The sequence below is a fragment of the Sphaeramia orbicularis genome, chromosome 8 (assembly GCF_902148855.1).
Source record: "Sphaeramia orbicularis chromosome 8, fSphaOr1.1, whole genome shotgun sequence".
NCBI lineage: Eukaryota > Metazoa > Chordata > Actinopteri > Kurtiformes > Apogonidae > Sphaeramia > Sphaeramia orbicularis.
In genome coordinates, this window is record NC_043964.1 from 23188218 (window position 1) to 23206969 (window position 18752).

The following is an 18752-nucleotide window of genomic DNA, read 5'->3' on the forward strand; positions in this document are numbered from 1 at the left end:
CTGGGGCTGGTTAAATGAGAGCTCCATCCTGGTGTAGATCTTCATGACTGTTGTCAGACGTGCAGCAGAGCCTGGGGCCGATGAGCCCTCAGCGTACAGCCCATTGCAGATGGGATTGAAAAATGAGCAGCGTAAGTGTTTTGGATGATATACGACTTAACAAAATGAAAAGAAATAAGGTTTTCAATTGCAACATGTTGTATTTCTCTCCAGGATTATAGCTCTCATTCATTATTTACCTTCTAACAAAGTCCTCCGCTATTGAAGCTTTATCTGTTGTGTCTTTGTTTTGCTGATCTATTGTTCTAAGGAGCCATTACAAAAGTCTGTGTTTTGAAAATGGTATCCAGTCCTCTCCTCCCAGTCTGTCTACTCAGGAGGTCTTACCCTAGTTTAGAGAATGCTAATTCAGTCTGACCACTAAGCGGGAGTCTGGGCTGCGTGGTTGAACCGTCTCTGTGTTCCCTAAGCCTGGCATCGCCGGCGGCAGATCAGCTGCACTGATAGGAGAGGGAAACCAGGGCAACCTCCAACCCAACCCTCCAATCACGGAGCTCGTTCACATCTCTCCGCTGCAGCCGTTGACAAATGACCCCATCGACCCCTCCCCCCCGACCACCACATAGAGTCGCAGGTGCACGTGAAACCTGTGTGAGCACCTGTGTGTAACCCTGTGCAACATGAGGGATCAGTGTCACCAGCTTTTGTCTCCTTTTTACATTAGAGTGGAAAGGAGCTTCATGTTATGACATAAAGAGGCATAGTATGTGTAAACTACAACTCAGAGTGAGAAAATATTTTCATTAAAGGTACAATATGTAATTTTTTTATATGCTCAAAGTTTATGTTGGAGTTTGTTGATGTTAGCAGACTCTATTTTTAACCCTTTCATACATGAATTATGAGAACCTTAATCACGTTTTTTTTCCTGAGTGTTTTTATCCCTCTTTAAGCATAAAAAGAATAATTCTATTGATTTTTTGTTAGCCTATTTTTAAGGAGTTACAAAAATGTCCACTCAGCTGGATACCATGCATTTAGTTTTAGAACCAAAGAAACATGTATTTACTGATATACTGTGTGAAAACTGTGAAATAAAAACATTTTAATGCTGCTAATCTGATATTTTCTCACATTTTAACATACCTGCATGGAGATAATATGCAAAAAACCCTGTTAATTACAGTCTAATAACAATTAGCAGTTTTTTTTACTCTCAAACATCTTACTCCAGATCAGGTTTATCTAGAACAGCAAAGTTACAGTAATTGTATGAATTGCAGTGTATGGGATGATGCATAAGTGTCCACTGTGTTGGCTGATATGGAACTAAAGCAACAAAATCCATGAATATACAAGAGAACAGCTGGAGAACAGCTGTCCACTGTAGTGACCACTATGCATGAAAGGGTTAAGCTAATAGCAGTTAATGTTGCAGATGTTGCTACTGTAGAGGAGCAGAAATCAGGTGTATTAACCCTTTATAGCAGGGGTGGGTTGAGCCGCATTATGTAATAAATTCCCATTATGTAATAAAAGTTCAAAATGTAATAAGAATGTCACGTCATCTTGTAATAAAGCCGCATTATGTAATAAACTGACGCATTTTGTAATAAACTACGTCAACGCATTATGTAGTACATTTTTTCACATTATGTAGTAAGTTATTACAATTTGAGAAATTTATTACAAAATGCACTTGACACATTTTTATTTTTAAAAAAAGTAATGGCATGGTTCATTAATATAATTTCAGAGCAATTTAGAAGAAATTAGTCACAGGAGCTACAGGTAATGGAATCAGAACTTTAACCACACAGTTTAAAGATTAATTTAGCACATTACATTTTCCTGAAAATAAAAATGTATCAAGTGCATTTTGTAATAAATTTCTCAAATTGTAATAACTTATTACATAATGTGAAAAAATTTACAAGATTATGCAATGAGGTAGTTTATTACAAAATGCGTCAGTTTATTACATAATGCGGCTTTATTACAAGATGACGTGACATTCTTATTACATTTTGAACTTTTATTACATAATGGGAATTTATTACATAATGCGGCTCAACAGGGTGTCCAACTCATTTTAGTTCAGGGGCCACATACAGCCTAATATGAAATTAAGTGGGCCAGACCAGTAAAATAATGTAAATAATAGGATAAGAACTTAGAAATAACATCATCTCCAAAGTTTATCTATGTTTTTGAGTCAAAAAAGTAAAATTCCGTAATTAAAATGTTTACATCTATGAACTGTACTTGAATGTAACATGAACAAATATGAACCTGAAAAATCTTAGGAAAAATAAGTGTAATTTTAACAATATTACACCTCAGTTTATCATTTATACATGTGCGTCACAACTTACAGATCACAGTGGATCTACAAATAAACAAAACATTTGATAATAGGCAGAATATTGTTAAAATACTACATACTTCGCTTAAGACATTTCAGGTTGTTCTTTTTTTTTTTTTGTGAAAAGCCAGTCTGTAAATGTAAACATTTTTGTGTAATTTTATTTTTTTGACACTAAAACAAAAAGAAAATATTAACTTTTTTTCATTATTTCTAGGTTATTATGATAGTATTTTACTGGTCTGACCCACTTTAAATTGAACATCCTTGACTGATAATATCTTCAGTGTAATTTTTACATTTCACAAATTCATCCCAGGGGCCGGATTGGACCCTTTGGCGGGCCTGTTTTGGCCCCTGGGCCGCATGTTTGACACCTGTGCTTTATAGGGTTATTGGATGACATAACAAAAATGTATTACTTTTGTGAAATCTTTCAAAATTTTTTATTGTTATGTAGAAAATCAAGCTTAATGAAGTTACCATATTTGGTTCCTTACCTGTAAGTGGCAAAAAAATAAAATCCAGGAAGTATATATAAAAATGCAAGAAAGATACATGTAAGGAGAAAGGAGCATCACTTTTAATACATTAGAACAGCAGAAGTCAGTGTTTTTCAAGCTTGGAGTTGCAACCCCTTGTGGGGTCACCTGGAATTCAAATAGGGTTGCCTGAAATTTCTAGTAATTTGAAATTATTTTTTTTAAATTACTAAGAAAAAATATTTTGTAATGATTCATCATATATTTCATTATAATTAAAATGAAATGTTACCCTTTATAGGGTTATTGGACGACATAACAATATATTTATTACGTTTGTGAAATCTTTCTAAATTTTTCCTTGTTATGTAGAAAATCAAGCTCAATGAAGTTACCATATTTGGTTCCTTACCTGTAAGTGGTAAAAAAATAAAAAAAATAAAATCCAAGAAGTATATATAAAAATGCAAGAAAGATACACGTAAGGAGAAAGGAACATCACTTTTAATACATCAGAACAGCACAAGTCAATGTTTTTCAGCCTTGGGGTCGTGACCCCACGTGGGGTCACCTGGAATTTAAATGAGGTTGCCTGAAATTTCTAGTAATTGATAAAAATAAAAAATACTAAGAAAAAATATTTTGTAATGATTCAATATATATTTCATTATAATTAAAACACTGCACACTTTTTCTAATAAAATCAAGTTCAAATAAAATGCAGGATGTAATATCTGAGAGGGCATAACCTGATTGGCCTGATCATGTGACTCCATGTGTTACTACGCTTCAACCTGGCTGGACACAGTCGCAGTCAGAAAACCAGACCGAACAGAGAATGGAAAGATTTCTTCACCCACCATTACCATATTTGGTTCCTTACCCATAAGTGGCAAAAAAAAAAAAAAAAAAAATCCAAGAAACAAATATCAAAATACAAGAAAAACACATGTATTTTAGAACATCACAACATCACTTTTACAACATTAGACCAACATAAGTGCTGATCCAGACCCCTGTCCACATTCTCATTCTCCCTTTGAACATCATTCTTTACATTAGTACCATTACTTCATGGTACCTAACAAAGCAGGTACACTCACTCTTCATGCACAGGTGGACCTTACAGACCCTGTAGACCACAATGGACCTAAGACTGGTGACTCACTGTCCTCACTGGAACTGTGGCTGTCACTGTCTTGTAATGCATGTGGAAATTACCAAAAAAAAGTCACTTGCCCGATAAAGGCTTAAAGAACCGGATAGTGAGCATAATGATTTACATCTAAAAACCAACCGTGAAAATGTGTTGTATTGGCTGTAAGTGACCAAGACAGTCAGTCAAAGCACAAAATAGACACAAATTTCAGTGAAATAGATGAACAGGCGCAAGATTGGGCAATGACACAAGTTTTGTTTTCACAATCTTTGCTGCTTCAGTATTTTTAGATCTGTTTTCCACATGTTTCTGAAGTACACAGAAGAACAGTTACAAATATTTTGTAGGTTTTAAACACTTTTTTAAGCTAATACACCAGATTTATGCAGAGTCAAAATTTTTGCACCTTTAACTTTAATAAAACAATGCAACTGACCTCATTAATTGATTAGTATCGCAATTAAAAGTGGCTTCATTTTCATTTTCCTTCAATGTTAATGTTTCACCAGGTTTTGGTTTTTTTTTCCCAAAGTTTTTTTTGTTGAATTTTTATATTGTTACAATCATAACTGTACAGTTGAAAGTACATAAAACACAGTTATGTCCCCCACTCGAACAGAGTCCCAACCCTGGTGCATCTCATACGCCAACAAAAATATACAAACGTACACATCCAAAATGAATACATAAAATAAAATTTGTTTCACCAGGTTTGAGCATTAAATCATACAACTAGAGCACGGGTGTCAAACATGCGGCCCGGGGGCCAAAACTGGCCCGCTAAAGGTTCCAATCTGGCCCGCAAGATGAATTTACAAAGTGCAAAATGCAAAAATTACCCTGAAGATATTAGCAATCAAGGGCATCAAACTCAAAAATAACAGGATAATAACTTAGAAATAATGACTCCAAATTTTCTTCCTGGTTTAATGTGAGAAAAATAATATGACATTATGCCTATAAATAATGGCAACACCATTTTTTTCTCTTTGATTTTTTGCAAAGAACATTAAATTCTGATATCCTTTAACAATAAAATGTCAATAACCTGAACACATATGAACAACCTAGAATGTCTAAAGAAAAATAAGTGCAATTTTAACAATATTCTGCCTGTTTTGTGCCTTGGTAGATCTGATCTGTAATGCACATGTAGAAATCATAAGTTGAGGCATAATTTTGATAAAATTGTACTTATTTTTCTTCAGAAATTGAAGTTTTTTCCAGTTATTCACATCTTTTTTGTTTTGGATAGAAATAGTTTCATCATTTAATGTTATTTTTAGCACTAAAAAATTTGCAGTTGTCATTATTTATAGGCTATTATGCTAGAATTTTACTGGTTCCAGCCCACTGGAGATCAAATTGGGCTGAATATGGCCCCTGAAAGAACATGAGTTTGACACCCCTGGACTAGAGGTTCCCAATAGTGGATTTATCAAAGCTGATGATACATTCTCCTCCCCTTCACTCACTGAAAATGTATTACATACATTAAATCAAGCTATTTTTCACATTATTAGAAGGCAGGCAACTGTTGAACAGTTGAAGTGAAAATTTAGAAGGGAGTGAGTTCACTTTTACCCTTTTCTGCTTTTATTTCAGCCTCATTTCAGTCTTTACTCAAGTTGTGTAAATCATACATGCCGTCATATGATGCATTCTGACTTTTTTTAGCTTCTACAAAGCAAGAGTTTCCACTTAATACATCGTAAACTAAAAATACTACTAAAACTAAAAGTGGCCACTTCCTCAAAAATAAGAGCAAAAAGAAAGCTACTTAGAAAACAGACTAGAACTGAAAGTCTGCATAAGTATAAACACTGCCACAGGTTACAGAACTGTAGTAACTGTTATTTGTGTACATGTTTGTGTTAGTTGTATTGTGGGAGTTCAAACACAGGAAATCACTAGCACCGCCTTCGTGCACGAGCAAAGGACTCACTAACTAAAAGTGGGCTTCCTTTATGCTGCACGGCGAGAATTTCACCATCAGAGAAAGCACATTAAACCACTCTGCAAACCCACAGCGCACACACACATATACACACAGTCCCAGAAAAACACCGAGTTACATAATGCAGTGTAATACCTCAACAGCACATGTTCACAAACAGCCAAAACATGTCAACATTACAGGACTTGTAGCTGAGTTAGAGCAGCAGAGTGTAGCAATAAAATGTCCATTTATTCGGTCTGGCTTGTTGATGTTGTAACGCAGCCACGGCGAGTACGGGGTAAAAAGACATTCTTGTGCACCACGTTTGTAATTCATTCTTTGTCTGCCGCTACTACCGCAAGATAATGATAGGTTCAGAGAGCCCTTGAGGAAATGTGGAAATAAATGCAGAGGGAATGGCGAGAAGATGACACAGAGCTCAGAAACAAGGGAGTCACTGGTGGCGACAGTAGCCATATGGACACCTTCCATTTCTCATTGAACACCTGAGATCATAGCCTGGAACGACTGATAAACATTATGACGCAGTATCATTTTTATTTATATGATAAACACAAGCTGTCAGAAAGGAGGTATCCGACAATGAGAGGTGAGGCAAGGCAAGTTTATTTGTATAGCACATTTCAGCAACAAGACAATTCAAGGTGCTTCACACAGGACATTGAAATACAACAGGGAAAAAAAAACACATTTAAAACATTATAAAAGAAGCATGTAAAAGGTGATTAAAAACAGCAAGTAAGAAAACACATAAAACCCAAAAATATAAAAACACACACATTAAAGTAAGAGTTGCAGAGAATATAAAATTTAAAAAGTCAAAAGCCTTTTAGTCAAAGGCAGCAGTGAACAGGTGAGTCTTCAACCTGGACTTAAAAGAAAGACTCTCAGCAAACCTGATATTTTCTGGTAGTTCGTTCCAGATATACGGAGCATAGAAACTGAATGCTGATTCTCTATCGTTACGGTCTCCAAACAACAAGAAAATAAAGCGGCTCAAAGGGAAAGGAGACCCCAACATAAAGAAAGGACCCCATAAAAATATAACGATTTTAAGGATTTTATTAATCCAGGTTAAACAAAAGTAACTCAATGAATCAACAATAAAGTCATTTGAGAAAGTGATAAACTCAGAAAGCAATACATACCAAAAGGAACTCAATGAACCAAAAAGACCTGGAGGTGCTGGCAAAAATAAATAAAATGGAGGGGGAAGGCAGGCCACCCCCTATAGGGATGTAGAAGCTGCTCCCCCTCTCTAACAAAAAAGAACTTATTCAACTAAATCTAAAACGAAAAGTTGGACCACCAGCCACCCCCAGGCTAAACTAAAAGAAATGAACTTAAATGTTAACCAAAAGCAAAAAGCCTGAAGCTCAGCTGGGTCTGGAGTGGCCGGTTCATCAGGTCACGATGATGATGATGAAATTCTTTATTCAGTCATCACATATTAACCAGTGTCAACAACAACACTTTCAGACATTACAAACATTACCAACAGGTTAATGACTGAAAAGGCACAGGCAGAAGCAAAATGCTTGTATTGATGCCTGTCCTAGATAACAAATTCAGCTACCCAGCATCCAATATAAGAAAAAAACAAAAAAAAAAAACCCCAATGTATTCAAGCAAACAAACAAGCAAAACATAAAAAGGTGAAAATAAACCAGAGAAATAGAAAGCTTAACCACCAAATTAATGGTAATTTAATGTAGACTCAAAAATAAATGATTTACCTTTTACTTTTTAGAGCTTAACAATTGTATCCTTCAAAAATTGCCTTACGTACCATTTTTTTAAATATCAAAAATGGGCTACACATTCTTAAATCCATGCTGGCCTCATTCCATAGTTTAACTCCAACAACAGATATACATCTTCTTTTTGTCTCTTTTTTAGCTTTGTGTACAACAAATTTACAAACATCTCGCAAATCCTATTTAGACTCGTGTGTTGAGAAGAACCTTTGTACACAGACAGACAGGGAGTAACTTTAATTTAGCTTTATACATTATTTGCATTATTTTATAGTAAACCAAATCATTAACCCTTTCATGCATGAATTATGAGAACCTTAATCAAGATTTTTTTTTTCCTGAGTGTTTTTATTCGTCTTTAGGCATGAAAAAAAACGTAATTGTTTTTTTGTTTTTTTGTTTTTAATCAACCTGTTTTTCATGGAGTTACAAAAATGTCCACTCAGTTACACCATGAATTTTATTCCTGAAGCAAAGAAACATGTATTTAAAACCCAATATCATAAAGTGATATGAAAACAGTGAAATGAAACCATGTTTAATGCAGCTAATCTGATGTTTTCTCACAGTTTAACATATTCTAATACTAGTTATTACTCACTTCATGGAGATGATATGCAAAAAATAAATATTAACAATTGATTTCCACTCAAGAACCAATCTAGAACAGCAAAGTTACAATAATGGTATGAATTGCAGTTTATGAGATGATGCATAAGTGTCCACTATGTTGGTTGATATGGAACTAAAACGACAAAACCCATGAATATACAAGAGTAAAGCTGTAGAGTAACTGTCCACTGTAGTGACCACTATGCATGAAAGGGTTAAATTTCATAATATGGGATTTCATAAACAATTCATTAGTATGTTCATAGTAACCGGCCTTATTAATAATACGTATGGCTGGTTTTTGTAGGAGGACTATAGTATTTACAGTTGTTTTATATGTCCAGCCCCACACTCCCACACAATATGACATATAAGGAAGTATAAGTGAACAGGAAATTATATGTAGTGCCTTATGATTGAGTAGATTTCTGGACTTATACAAGATTGCCATTGATTTTGCAATCTTTCCTTTTATAGATCTAATATGTGGTTTCCATGTTAATTTGTGATCAATTACAACCCCTAAAAATTTCATCATCATCAGGTGTGTGAACTGGTTGGAAAAGCCACAGACAGGGTTAGACAGCACATGTCATGGCCCCACCCAGCACCATGTTTAGTTCTGACGTTTGGAACACAGAGCAGACCTGCACCAGGGTCTGGATGGTTCATACTGGACTAGAAGGTCTCTGATAGATTTTGGGCCTAAACCATTCACTGCTTTTTATGCTAGCAAGATAATTTTAACCCTTTCATGCATAGTGGTCACTACAGCGGACAGTTATTCTACATCTGTTCTCTTGTATATTCATGGGTTTTGTTGTTTTACTTCCATATCAGCCGACACAATGAACACTTATGCACCATCCCATACACTGACATTCATACCGTTACTGTAACTTTGCTGTTTTTGATAAATCTGATCTGCAGTAACATGTCTGAGTGGAAATCAATTGCTTGTTATTGTTATTACAGGGTGGGGAAGCAAAATTTACAATATTTTGAGGCAGGGATTGAAAGACAGTGTATGACCAATTAGTTTATTGAAAGTCATGAGAATTTATTTGCCACAAGAAAATTGACATAATAGAAAATGTTTTTATTCTATGTGTCCTCCTTTCTCAATAACTGCCTTCACACGCTTCCTGAAACTTGTGCAAGTGTTCCTCAAATATTCGGGTGACAACTTCTCCCATTCTTCTTTAATAGTATCTTCCAGACTTTCTCGTAATAGTTTTGCTCATAGTCATTCTCTTCTTTCCATTATAAACAGTCTTTATGGACACTCCAACTATTTCTGAAATCTCCTTTGGTGTGACGAGTGCATTCAGCAAATCACACACTCTTTGACGTTTGCTTTCCTGATTACTCATATGGGCAAAAGTTTCTGAAAAGGTATGGATAATAGTGTTAGGTATGATTATGACATCAATATGTGTTTGGTTTCAAAACAATTGACGTAGTGCCTGCTGAGAAGAAACAACTAAATGTTCATTGTAAATTTTGCTTCCCCACCCTGTAGACTGTAAAAATAATAATGTAAAATAATGTAAAAAATAATGGAAATAATGTAAAAGTTTTTGTTTTTTTTTACATAATATATCCATGAAGTGAGTAATGACTAGTATTAGTTTATGTTAAAATGTGAGAAAACATCAGATTAGCAGCATTAAAAATGTTTTTATTTCATAGATTTCACACAGTATATCAGTAAATGCATGTTTCTTGTGTCCAGCTGAGTGGACATTTTTGCAATTCTATGAAAAATAGGTTCATAAAAAAAAAATTTCAGTCGCTTTTTTTTCTTTTTTTTTTTTCTTTCATTCCTAAAGAGAAAAGCAGTTGGGAAAAAAATCTAGATTAAGGCTCTCATAATTCATGCATGAAGGAGTTAAAGTCTATTCTCTGAGAGACAAGGAGCCAGTGTAGAGACCTCCGAACTGGACTGATGTGGTCCACTCTCTTGGTCTTAGTGAGGACTCGAGCAGCAGCGTTCTGGATCAAGTAGTGCGAATTAATGAGGACGAGGCCGTATCCATTGTGTTATGTTTCTTGTTAATCTAAAAAACAATTCCGATGTCCCCACCCACCCCTGGCTGTTGAACTGTGGGTGTGGAGCAATAACAGTGACCTCAGTGTCAGTGTCTGGATTCCACTGTGTTTTGGGGAAAATTCCTCTTCATGTTATGGACGCCAAGAGTAATTTGTGCCAAAATGCAAGTATGTAAGGTTTGGGACAAAAAGACAAAAACCCTGCTGTGTATTGTGGAGAAAACAAACTAGGTAAGGTGCGTGTGTTTATGTCGTCTACAGATTTCTAAGTATGAACAATTCAATTGGATAGAGAGGAGAACAAATGCAATTAGCAGAAAGAATTTGCCAGAGCTGCCGTCCCTTTAGCAGCAGTTAAGTGTTTGTGGATGGTCTTAAATCTCTTCGTATTTACAACAGAGATACAGTAGTTGTCAACGCACAAAAGCAGCCGGGTTAATGAAAGGTTAATATTTTAATCTGTGCATATTTGTAGAGATTAGCAGACACCAACCGGCCATTCAACGTTTTTTTTTTTTTTTTTTGCTTTGTGTATGTATGGAAATGTGTGTGAGGGTGTATTTTTGAGCTGAGTTGGGGTGAGGTGCAGTAAAGGGGCTCTTGGCATAGCTCAGCAGTCTTGTGATGGGAGATCAGGAGTTTGTTCTCAGGGGATTCAGAGACAGGTACCGTCCCCCCACCCTGAACATGATGTCTCATGGACTGGAAGTAGAGTTTTGCCATGCAGAGTTCTAAAAAAAAAAAAAAAATTTTTTTCTTCAGCAGTCAGTAGGTGGTATTTGGTGCAGAGGATTTACTTTGAAATAATATCGTCACTGTCGGGTGCAAACTTCTTATTTCCAAAACTGTTTTTCAGGAAACTAGAAAAACAATATATTTTTTAAATAAATGAATGGAAGTAAGAGATGTAATCACAAGCACTTTTCATTGGTTGAATATTTCTAAAACCATCAGGCCAAAGTGAAGACTGACTAATAGAATCATTTCATAACCAAAAAAAAAAAGAAGTCTATCAGAAGGAGCAAATTACATATATACTTAGAATTCAGGGAGAGACATTTACGAAGAGATGGAGTCCCATGATTAAGTTTTTAATGCAATAAGCATTCAGAAGTGGTTGTATACATGTATGTTTTTTATATTTATGTATGTATGTATATTTGTGTATGTATATATATTATTATTATTTCTTTTTTTTTTTAATCTTTTTTTTTTGTTTTTGTCATTCATGTTTCATTTGTGATTAATTATAATCAATATCTACTGTAAATATAGATTTTTTTTTTTTCTTTTCTTGTGTGTCATATGGGGATGTGTGATTATATACAGGGTGGGGAAGCAAAATTTACAATGAACATTTAGTTGTTTCTTCTCAGCAGGCACTACATCAGTTGTTTTGAAACCAAACATATATTGATGTCATAATCATACCTAACACTATTATCCATACCTTTTCAGAAACTTTTGCCCATATGAGTAATCAGGAAAGCAAACGTCAAAGAGTGTGTGATTTGATGAATGCACTCGTCACACCAAAGGAGATTTCAAAAATAGTTGGAGTGTCCATAAAGACTGTTTATAATGGAAAGAAGAAAATGACTATGAGCAAAACTAGTACGAGAAAGTCTGGAAGATACTATTAAAGAAGAATGGGAGAAGCTGTCACCCGAATATTTGAGGAACACTTGCGCAAGTTTAAGGAAGCGTGTGAAGGCAGTTATTGAGAAAGAAGTAGGACACATAGAATAAAAACATTTTCTATTATGTCAATTTTCTTGTGACAAATAAATTCTCATGACTTTCAATAAATTAATTGGTCATACACTGTCTTTCAATCCCTGCCTCAAAATATTGTAAATTTTGCTTCCCCACCCTCCATGTCAATGTATGTAAAGTGTCTTATATGTTTCAATGAGCAAAACCAAATAGAAATGAAGTTTAAAAAATAAATAAATAAATAATAATGACAAAAAAAAAAAAAAAAAAAAAAAGGACTTAAGAGGTTTTCCACATGTATTTGGTTTGGATGCACTCATTGTAACTTTAATTCTCAGTGAAATAAAAACATCTACTGATCTGAAATGTTTAATAACTTTTGAACAATTAATCCTATCAATACATGTAAATAATTCCGGTAAAATGCAGTTTCACAGCTTTTCAGTGTCATCAGATTTGACCCATTTGGACGTTCAGAGGCTCCACAGTGAACATCGAAACACCATCATCTTCTGCAATATTGATTCACCAGTAAAGCACATGTAATTTGACAGACGGTAATAGTTGTAGACAAGTTTTTATGTTGAGTTAATGATATATTTTGCTGAAAAAGGCACTTCTCCCTACATTTTCCTCTTAGATTTATAAATTAAATATAGGAAAATACCTGACTTTAACTAAAGCTGCAAAGAGAAGAGGATAATATTCTAATAAATGGTAATTTGGAAGTCATCACACAAGTAGTTATAGGCCTATAAGTGTTAAAAGGATAAAAAAAGGACATTTTTATCAATTTGAAATGCTGAAATTAACAAATGCCCTACTCTGTAGAGGTGTTTCTTTTTGTATGTTCAGAGGCTCAGTTGTGAACATGGAAACATCATCATCTTCTGTAACACTGATTCATCAATAGAAACCCATGTAATTTGACAACTAATGGTTATAGACACTTGTTTATACAGTTAGCTAATGATATATTTTGCTTATAAAGTAAATTTTGCTTCAGTTTTCTCTGTTTTAATACAATAAATTTGAATTCACTCTGAGCTTTTGTGAACATCTACATGATCAGTTGGTTAAATATAGGAAAATACCTGATTTTTACTGGAAAATAGAAAATGTAGAGGATAATATTGTAATATTAAGGAGGATTAAATGTTGAGAAAATCATGTGGAAGTCACAACAAATAGCTCTAGGTCTATAAGGGTTAAAAATGCACATTGGCTGATAGCTGACCGCTGGTGCTGATGTATTTATTTCTTCTTATGCTCTTTTTTTAAAATTAAATTTAACAGTAAACATTCATGCAAAAATATTTAACCTTGACACCCACTCCTCTGCCTACCAGATAACCCCCACCCACCCCACCATATAACTCATGAATTTCACAACAGAAATTATTAAAAATGAAACCAAAAACAATTTATTCAAAATGGTCACTACAGACAAATGTAGAAGTAAATGGTTGAACAGTAAGTGATGAAAAGGGAAACCAAAAATTTGACTACTGTTGCTTTATGAATAATTGTAATGTTAAAAAGCGCCTCCATACATCCATAGATATGTGCATCTGATGTTATTAAACTTCAGGTTAAAGTTGATCTCCTATGACGATTTTCTTCCTGCAGAAAAAACACAAAGAAATTGGTTAATTTTAAAATGTTTCATCCCTTAAACAGAAAACTATCTTCTCTCATTACTAATCTCAGTTAAATATGGGGGTAGTTTGTTCCAGGTTAACACAGCCTTATACACGTAAGCTGAAAGGCCAGAAAAGCTGTCATTATTTGCTTTTTTTTTTTTCTGTTTGCTTTACCGATATTTACTAAATATTGAAAAAACACAAATGAGCAATGTTGGTTTTGCCAATAAATCACAAATGCAATGATTTTTTTATTTATAATCACGAGATGTCACGAGAAGCCATTACATAAACATGCCGACAAACACAAATATCTGTTGTTTGGAGTCTAGAATGCTTGTTACTCTTCTATCTCCTACTAAATAAAAAAATGTTTGGTTTCCTCATGTGTCCCCACATACTGCACCATGTTTGTTTTAAAACTTTTCCTCTTTGCTTGTTGTAACATCCGTCAACATCGTTTTTTTTTTTTTTGTTTGTCTTTTTTCACACAACCAATTTTGCACCTTATACTCCCAAAACCACCTCTTGCAAGCACAAAAACTTTTCATCAAAAATAAGCATTTTGGCAAAATTGTTCGTTTTTCCAATTAGGCAAATTTTTATGTGCAACTTATTTTCATGCAATTTGAGGGTCAATGGAAAAGCGACTATTGACTGAAATAGATTTACAGTAGATGTCTTAATGCATCTTTAAACCAAACAGAATGGCAGTCTGGTGTCACGTTGACCTTTAGTAAATGGACAATCACTCATAAACTGACCAGCATTTGTCACTTAAAACACTCTTAACCCATAAATACCCAAACAATCACTGCCAACCAAAAGCATCTACTGACCTGAACCTGTTGATCCACTAATCCCATCAATACATGTAAAAAAAAAAACTGGTGTTAAATCCAGTTTATCATCTTTTCATGGTCATCAGATATGACCCATTTGGACGTTCAGAGGCTCCATAGTTACCGTGGAAACACCGGCATGCTGATAAATCACTTAAAGGTTAAAAAAACAGAGATAAATTCACTAGGAAACTGTAAAGTAGCACTGGGTCTTTATGGGTTAATCTCACATGTTGCAGCAAAAACCAAATGAGGAAAAGGATGAATCTGGATGTAGATGTTTTTTTAACTAATCGGGTTCTGCTTTTAAGGAACATCGATGTATACTTTTAGTACCTTTTAAATTATCTGCAGTGTTCTATATGTTTATTTTCAGTGCAGTGTTTTATTCTGTGTTTAACAGCATGGAGGTATGGCTGCAATTTCTATTTTTTATAACTTTTTCACTGTCACTTTTGCAAAAATATATTTTTAATCTTAACAAGTCATTTTTTTTCTGGTTAAATAAAGATTAATAAAATACTAATAAATAACCAGATTTCAGAGCTGTGACATGAGCAAGAGATAGTAATTTAAAGGCATGAGTCATTCATAGAGAAGCAGAATAACACTAAAGAGGGTTCAAGTTGTTTTAAAAATAGTCAGATAAATGTATGAATAAACATCTGAAATAGACTAATAATAATAGGTGATTATACTGTAACGATACTGTGTTCAAACCTTGTTTTAGGATCCAAATGAGCATACTTTAGTGTGTTAATAGGCATATGTGATTGCACTATTGGGACAAAAATTGGTTTGGAAACAGTGACAGAAGGGAAGTAACTTGTTTGCTGAAGTCAAAAAAAAAAAAAAAAAAAGAATACATATTTATCTCTGCAGACAGATTTGTTTTTTGTACTGCTCGCCGACTTCATAAATCTGAAACAGAAGGGGAATCACAGTCTTTATGAGGGCAGTGTTAGTTAAATATTAATATATGAGTGCCTGGCGGTGAGTGCGTGGATTTAATGAATTCATCATCGTGTCGGACACTTATTCACACCTGTATAAGTGTCTACGAGGGTTGCTATGACTCTATGCAGTGTTGCCATTTAATGAAAACAGCTCTTTAACCCCCCCACTCTAACATATTCAATATTTTCTCACTTACAGTATCTCCTCTTCTGCCTCGAATAAACCCATGTGTCCAAGGCCAGCGTAGACACATTCACTTGCACTACAGGCACATTTAAAAATAGACATGATTTGCACTATTGGCACAGACTTTAAACACTTACTATAGTATTTCACTGTATAGAACATGTGTAACACCTTTTTACTTGCCTATAAATAACACTACAAGGAGCTATTTAAGGCTCGGTGGCACAAAGAGGATGTTAAAAGCCAATCTGTCAAACACAAAGTGACAACAAAATTGTGATTGCTATCAAATGACTCTTATATACCCAAAGGAAGAGCAGTCAATGAAACAAAATGGCTCCCTTTGCTCAGTCATTGCTGGCAATTTGGCCAAGGTTTCCCTGGCAACACAAACTTGGTTTCTCACTGAGGACAAGAGATGGTGCTGCTACAACGCAGCCGCGAAACAACACTCGCATCCAACGGCAACAGCCTTGATTTTTGTTTTCTCATCAGTTCTCCCCTTCGGTGTCAGCAGGACTCATTACAGTCATGCAGATCGGTGTGGATTCAAGCGCCACTTAAAAAAGACGTTTTCTATCTTTACACTGAAATCATAACAGTGGGTCTATAGTGGGGGTGAATTATTTTTTTTTTATGTTTTGCTTTTGATATGTGCATTATTACTGCTACGAAAAGGACAGAGTTTACTTTAATGTGAAATGCACCTGCAAAATGGACAGTCTATCCTTGATATGTGTAGCAATTTTCTGTTTTTGTGCATAGTCAGAATTTAGTGTGATATGTGTAGGATTTTTGAGTTGCTTATGGGATCTGACAGGAATTTAGGCGAGGTTGAAGGATGGGGTAAGGGGGGCGGGAGATTGTAAGTTAAACTTCATCCTGCTCCTTTTTGAATGTTGGACTTTCTTTTATATAATCCTTTTATTGTTTGGTTTTAATGCAAATTCTAAATAAATAAACAAACAAACACAATAAACAAACAATTTTCAAAGCAAAAAAAATCACACTGAAGGTATTAACAGTTAAAGATGTCAAAGTCATTTTAGTTCAGGGGCCACGTACAGACCAATGTGGCCAGTAAAATATTAACATAATATGCAACAGTTAATGACAATTCCAAATTCCAAACTACAGATTTAATAATGTTATTCCTTTTATTAAAACCTTTGTAAAGTCACTGTGATCTGTATGTTTTGCACATGCGTAAATGATAAGTTGAGTCATAATATTGGTCAAATTGCACTTACTTTTTAAAGGAGTGATATTTTTCTTTTTTTTTTTTTAAATAGTTATGCATTTTAAAACATTTCCCTGTGGTCTACATAAACTGTAAATGCTCTGCTTGGGTCTGAATTCTTCATTAATTCAACTCCACAGGTCCGTCTTCAACCCTATTTCTGAGTAATTACACTAGAAAGGTGATTGTGAGCGCTGGCCCTTTAAATGCAAATGAGCCGCTTCAGGCCCCACCCCCTCCAGGTTGTTGACTGTGCTGTTCTGTCCTGTTTGACCAACAGTTGAACATTTTAAGTAATCAGTTCGAAGTTTGGACATATTTTCAGTTTTTACTACAACCGCTGCTGCTGATAAACAATTACAACGTACTCGGAGAAATGTTGGTTGGAAGTCTTGACCTTATATGTGCAAATGTCATGACGTAACTAGTTCTAAAACATAACAAATTAAGCAAGAATTCAAACCGGTCATAGAAATCCACTTGATTTTTGCCAAAATGAATATTAAGATAGCTTTGCAGCCCCTGGAGGGTTCAAATTCAAACTCTATGAACTATTAGGGTCCAAATACACAAATAAATGAACCAAAGACTAATAAAAGTGGGTTTAGCAAAATATGACCCCTTTAAGGAAATTTCAGGTTGTTCACTTGTTGTTCATTTTCACAACATAATTTAAAGTTTTTTCTACTAAAAAAAGAGAAAATTTTAAAGTTTTGTATAAGTTAATATGCTATTATTTTACAGCTGCTTGGGGCTGTATATGTCCCCTGAACTAAAATAAATCTGACATCTCTAGTCTAAATGGTCAGTCAGTTAAATATAGGAAAATATCTGATTTTCACAAAATTAACCCTTTCATGCATAGGTCACTACAGTGGACAGTTATTCTCCAGCTGTTCTCTTGTATATTCATGGGTTTTATTGTTTTAGTTCCATATCAGCCAACACAGTAGACACTTATGCATCATCCCATACATTGATATTCATACCATTACTGTAACTGTGCTGTTCTTGATAAACCTGATCTGCACGAACATGTTTGAGTGTAAATCAATTGTTATTTGTTAGACAAAAAGGTTTTTTTTTTGCATATTATCTCCATGAAGTGAGTAATTACTAGCATTAGAATATGTTGAAATGTGAGAAGACATCAGATTAGCAGCATTAAAAATGTTTTTATTTCATTGTTTTCATATCACTTTCTGATATTTGGTTTTAAACACGTTTCTTTACTTCAAAAATCAAATGCATGGATATTTTTGTAACTCCATAGAAAAAAAAAAACCCAATCACATTGTTTTTTTCATGGCTAAGGAGGAATAAAAACACTCAAAAAATAGATCTTGACTCAGGTTCTCACAATTCATGCATGAAAGGGTTAAATAAATAAATAAATAAATGCAGAGGATGCTATTGTAATAAATGGTATTTTGGAAGTCACCACAAAAATACTTCTAGGTCTTTTTAAGGCTTAAAGGATAAAAGATGCACATGCTAAAATGACCACATGCCCTCCACTGTAGAGATGTGTCCTTATGTACCTGGCTTCCTGTCTTTGTTATTATCGCACTGGGCGTGGACTCTTGCATGTATAACCTACTGGGTACGGCTGCCAATGTAAGCAAGCATGATTTCATCATTCATGCAAAGTTAACATGTCCAACAGTCTGACAGCTCAACTATGCCATTGAGAACGGACGTTATTTAAATATTGTGTTGTAAAAAGCACCTTTGTGTTTCTTTATGCTCCGATATCAGATAAGACGTGGTCTTTGCTTGGT

At 34.6% G+C, this 18752-nt stretch overlaps 1 protein-coding gene across 1 annotated transcript in view; it reads left to right on the forward strand.

Annotated features, from left to right (window-relative positions):
• Positions 1-18752, forward strand: part of vat1 (vesicle amine transport 1) — a 70609-nt gene that overhangs the window by 33207 nt on the left and 18650 nt on the right. The gene's annotated exons all lie outside the window — the stretch shown is intronic.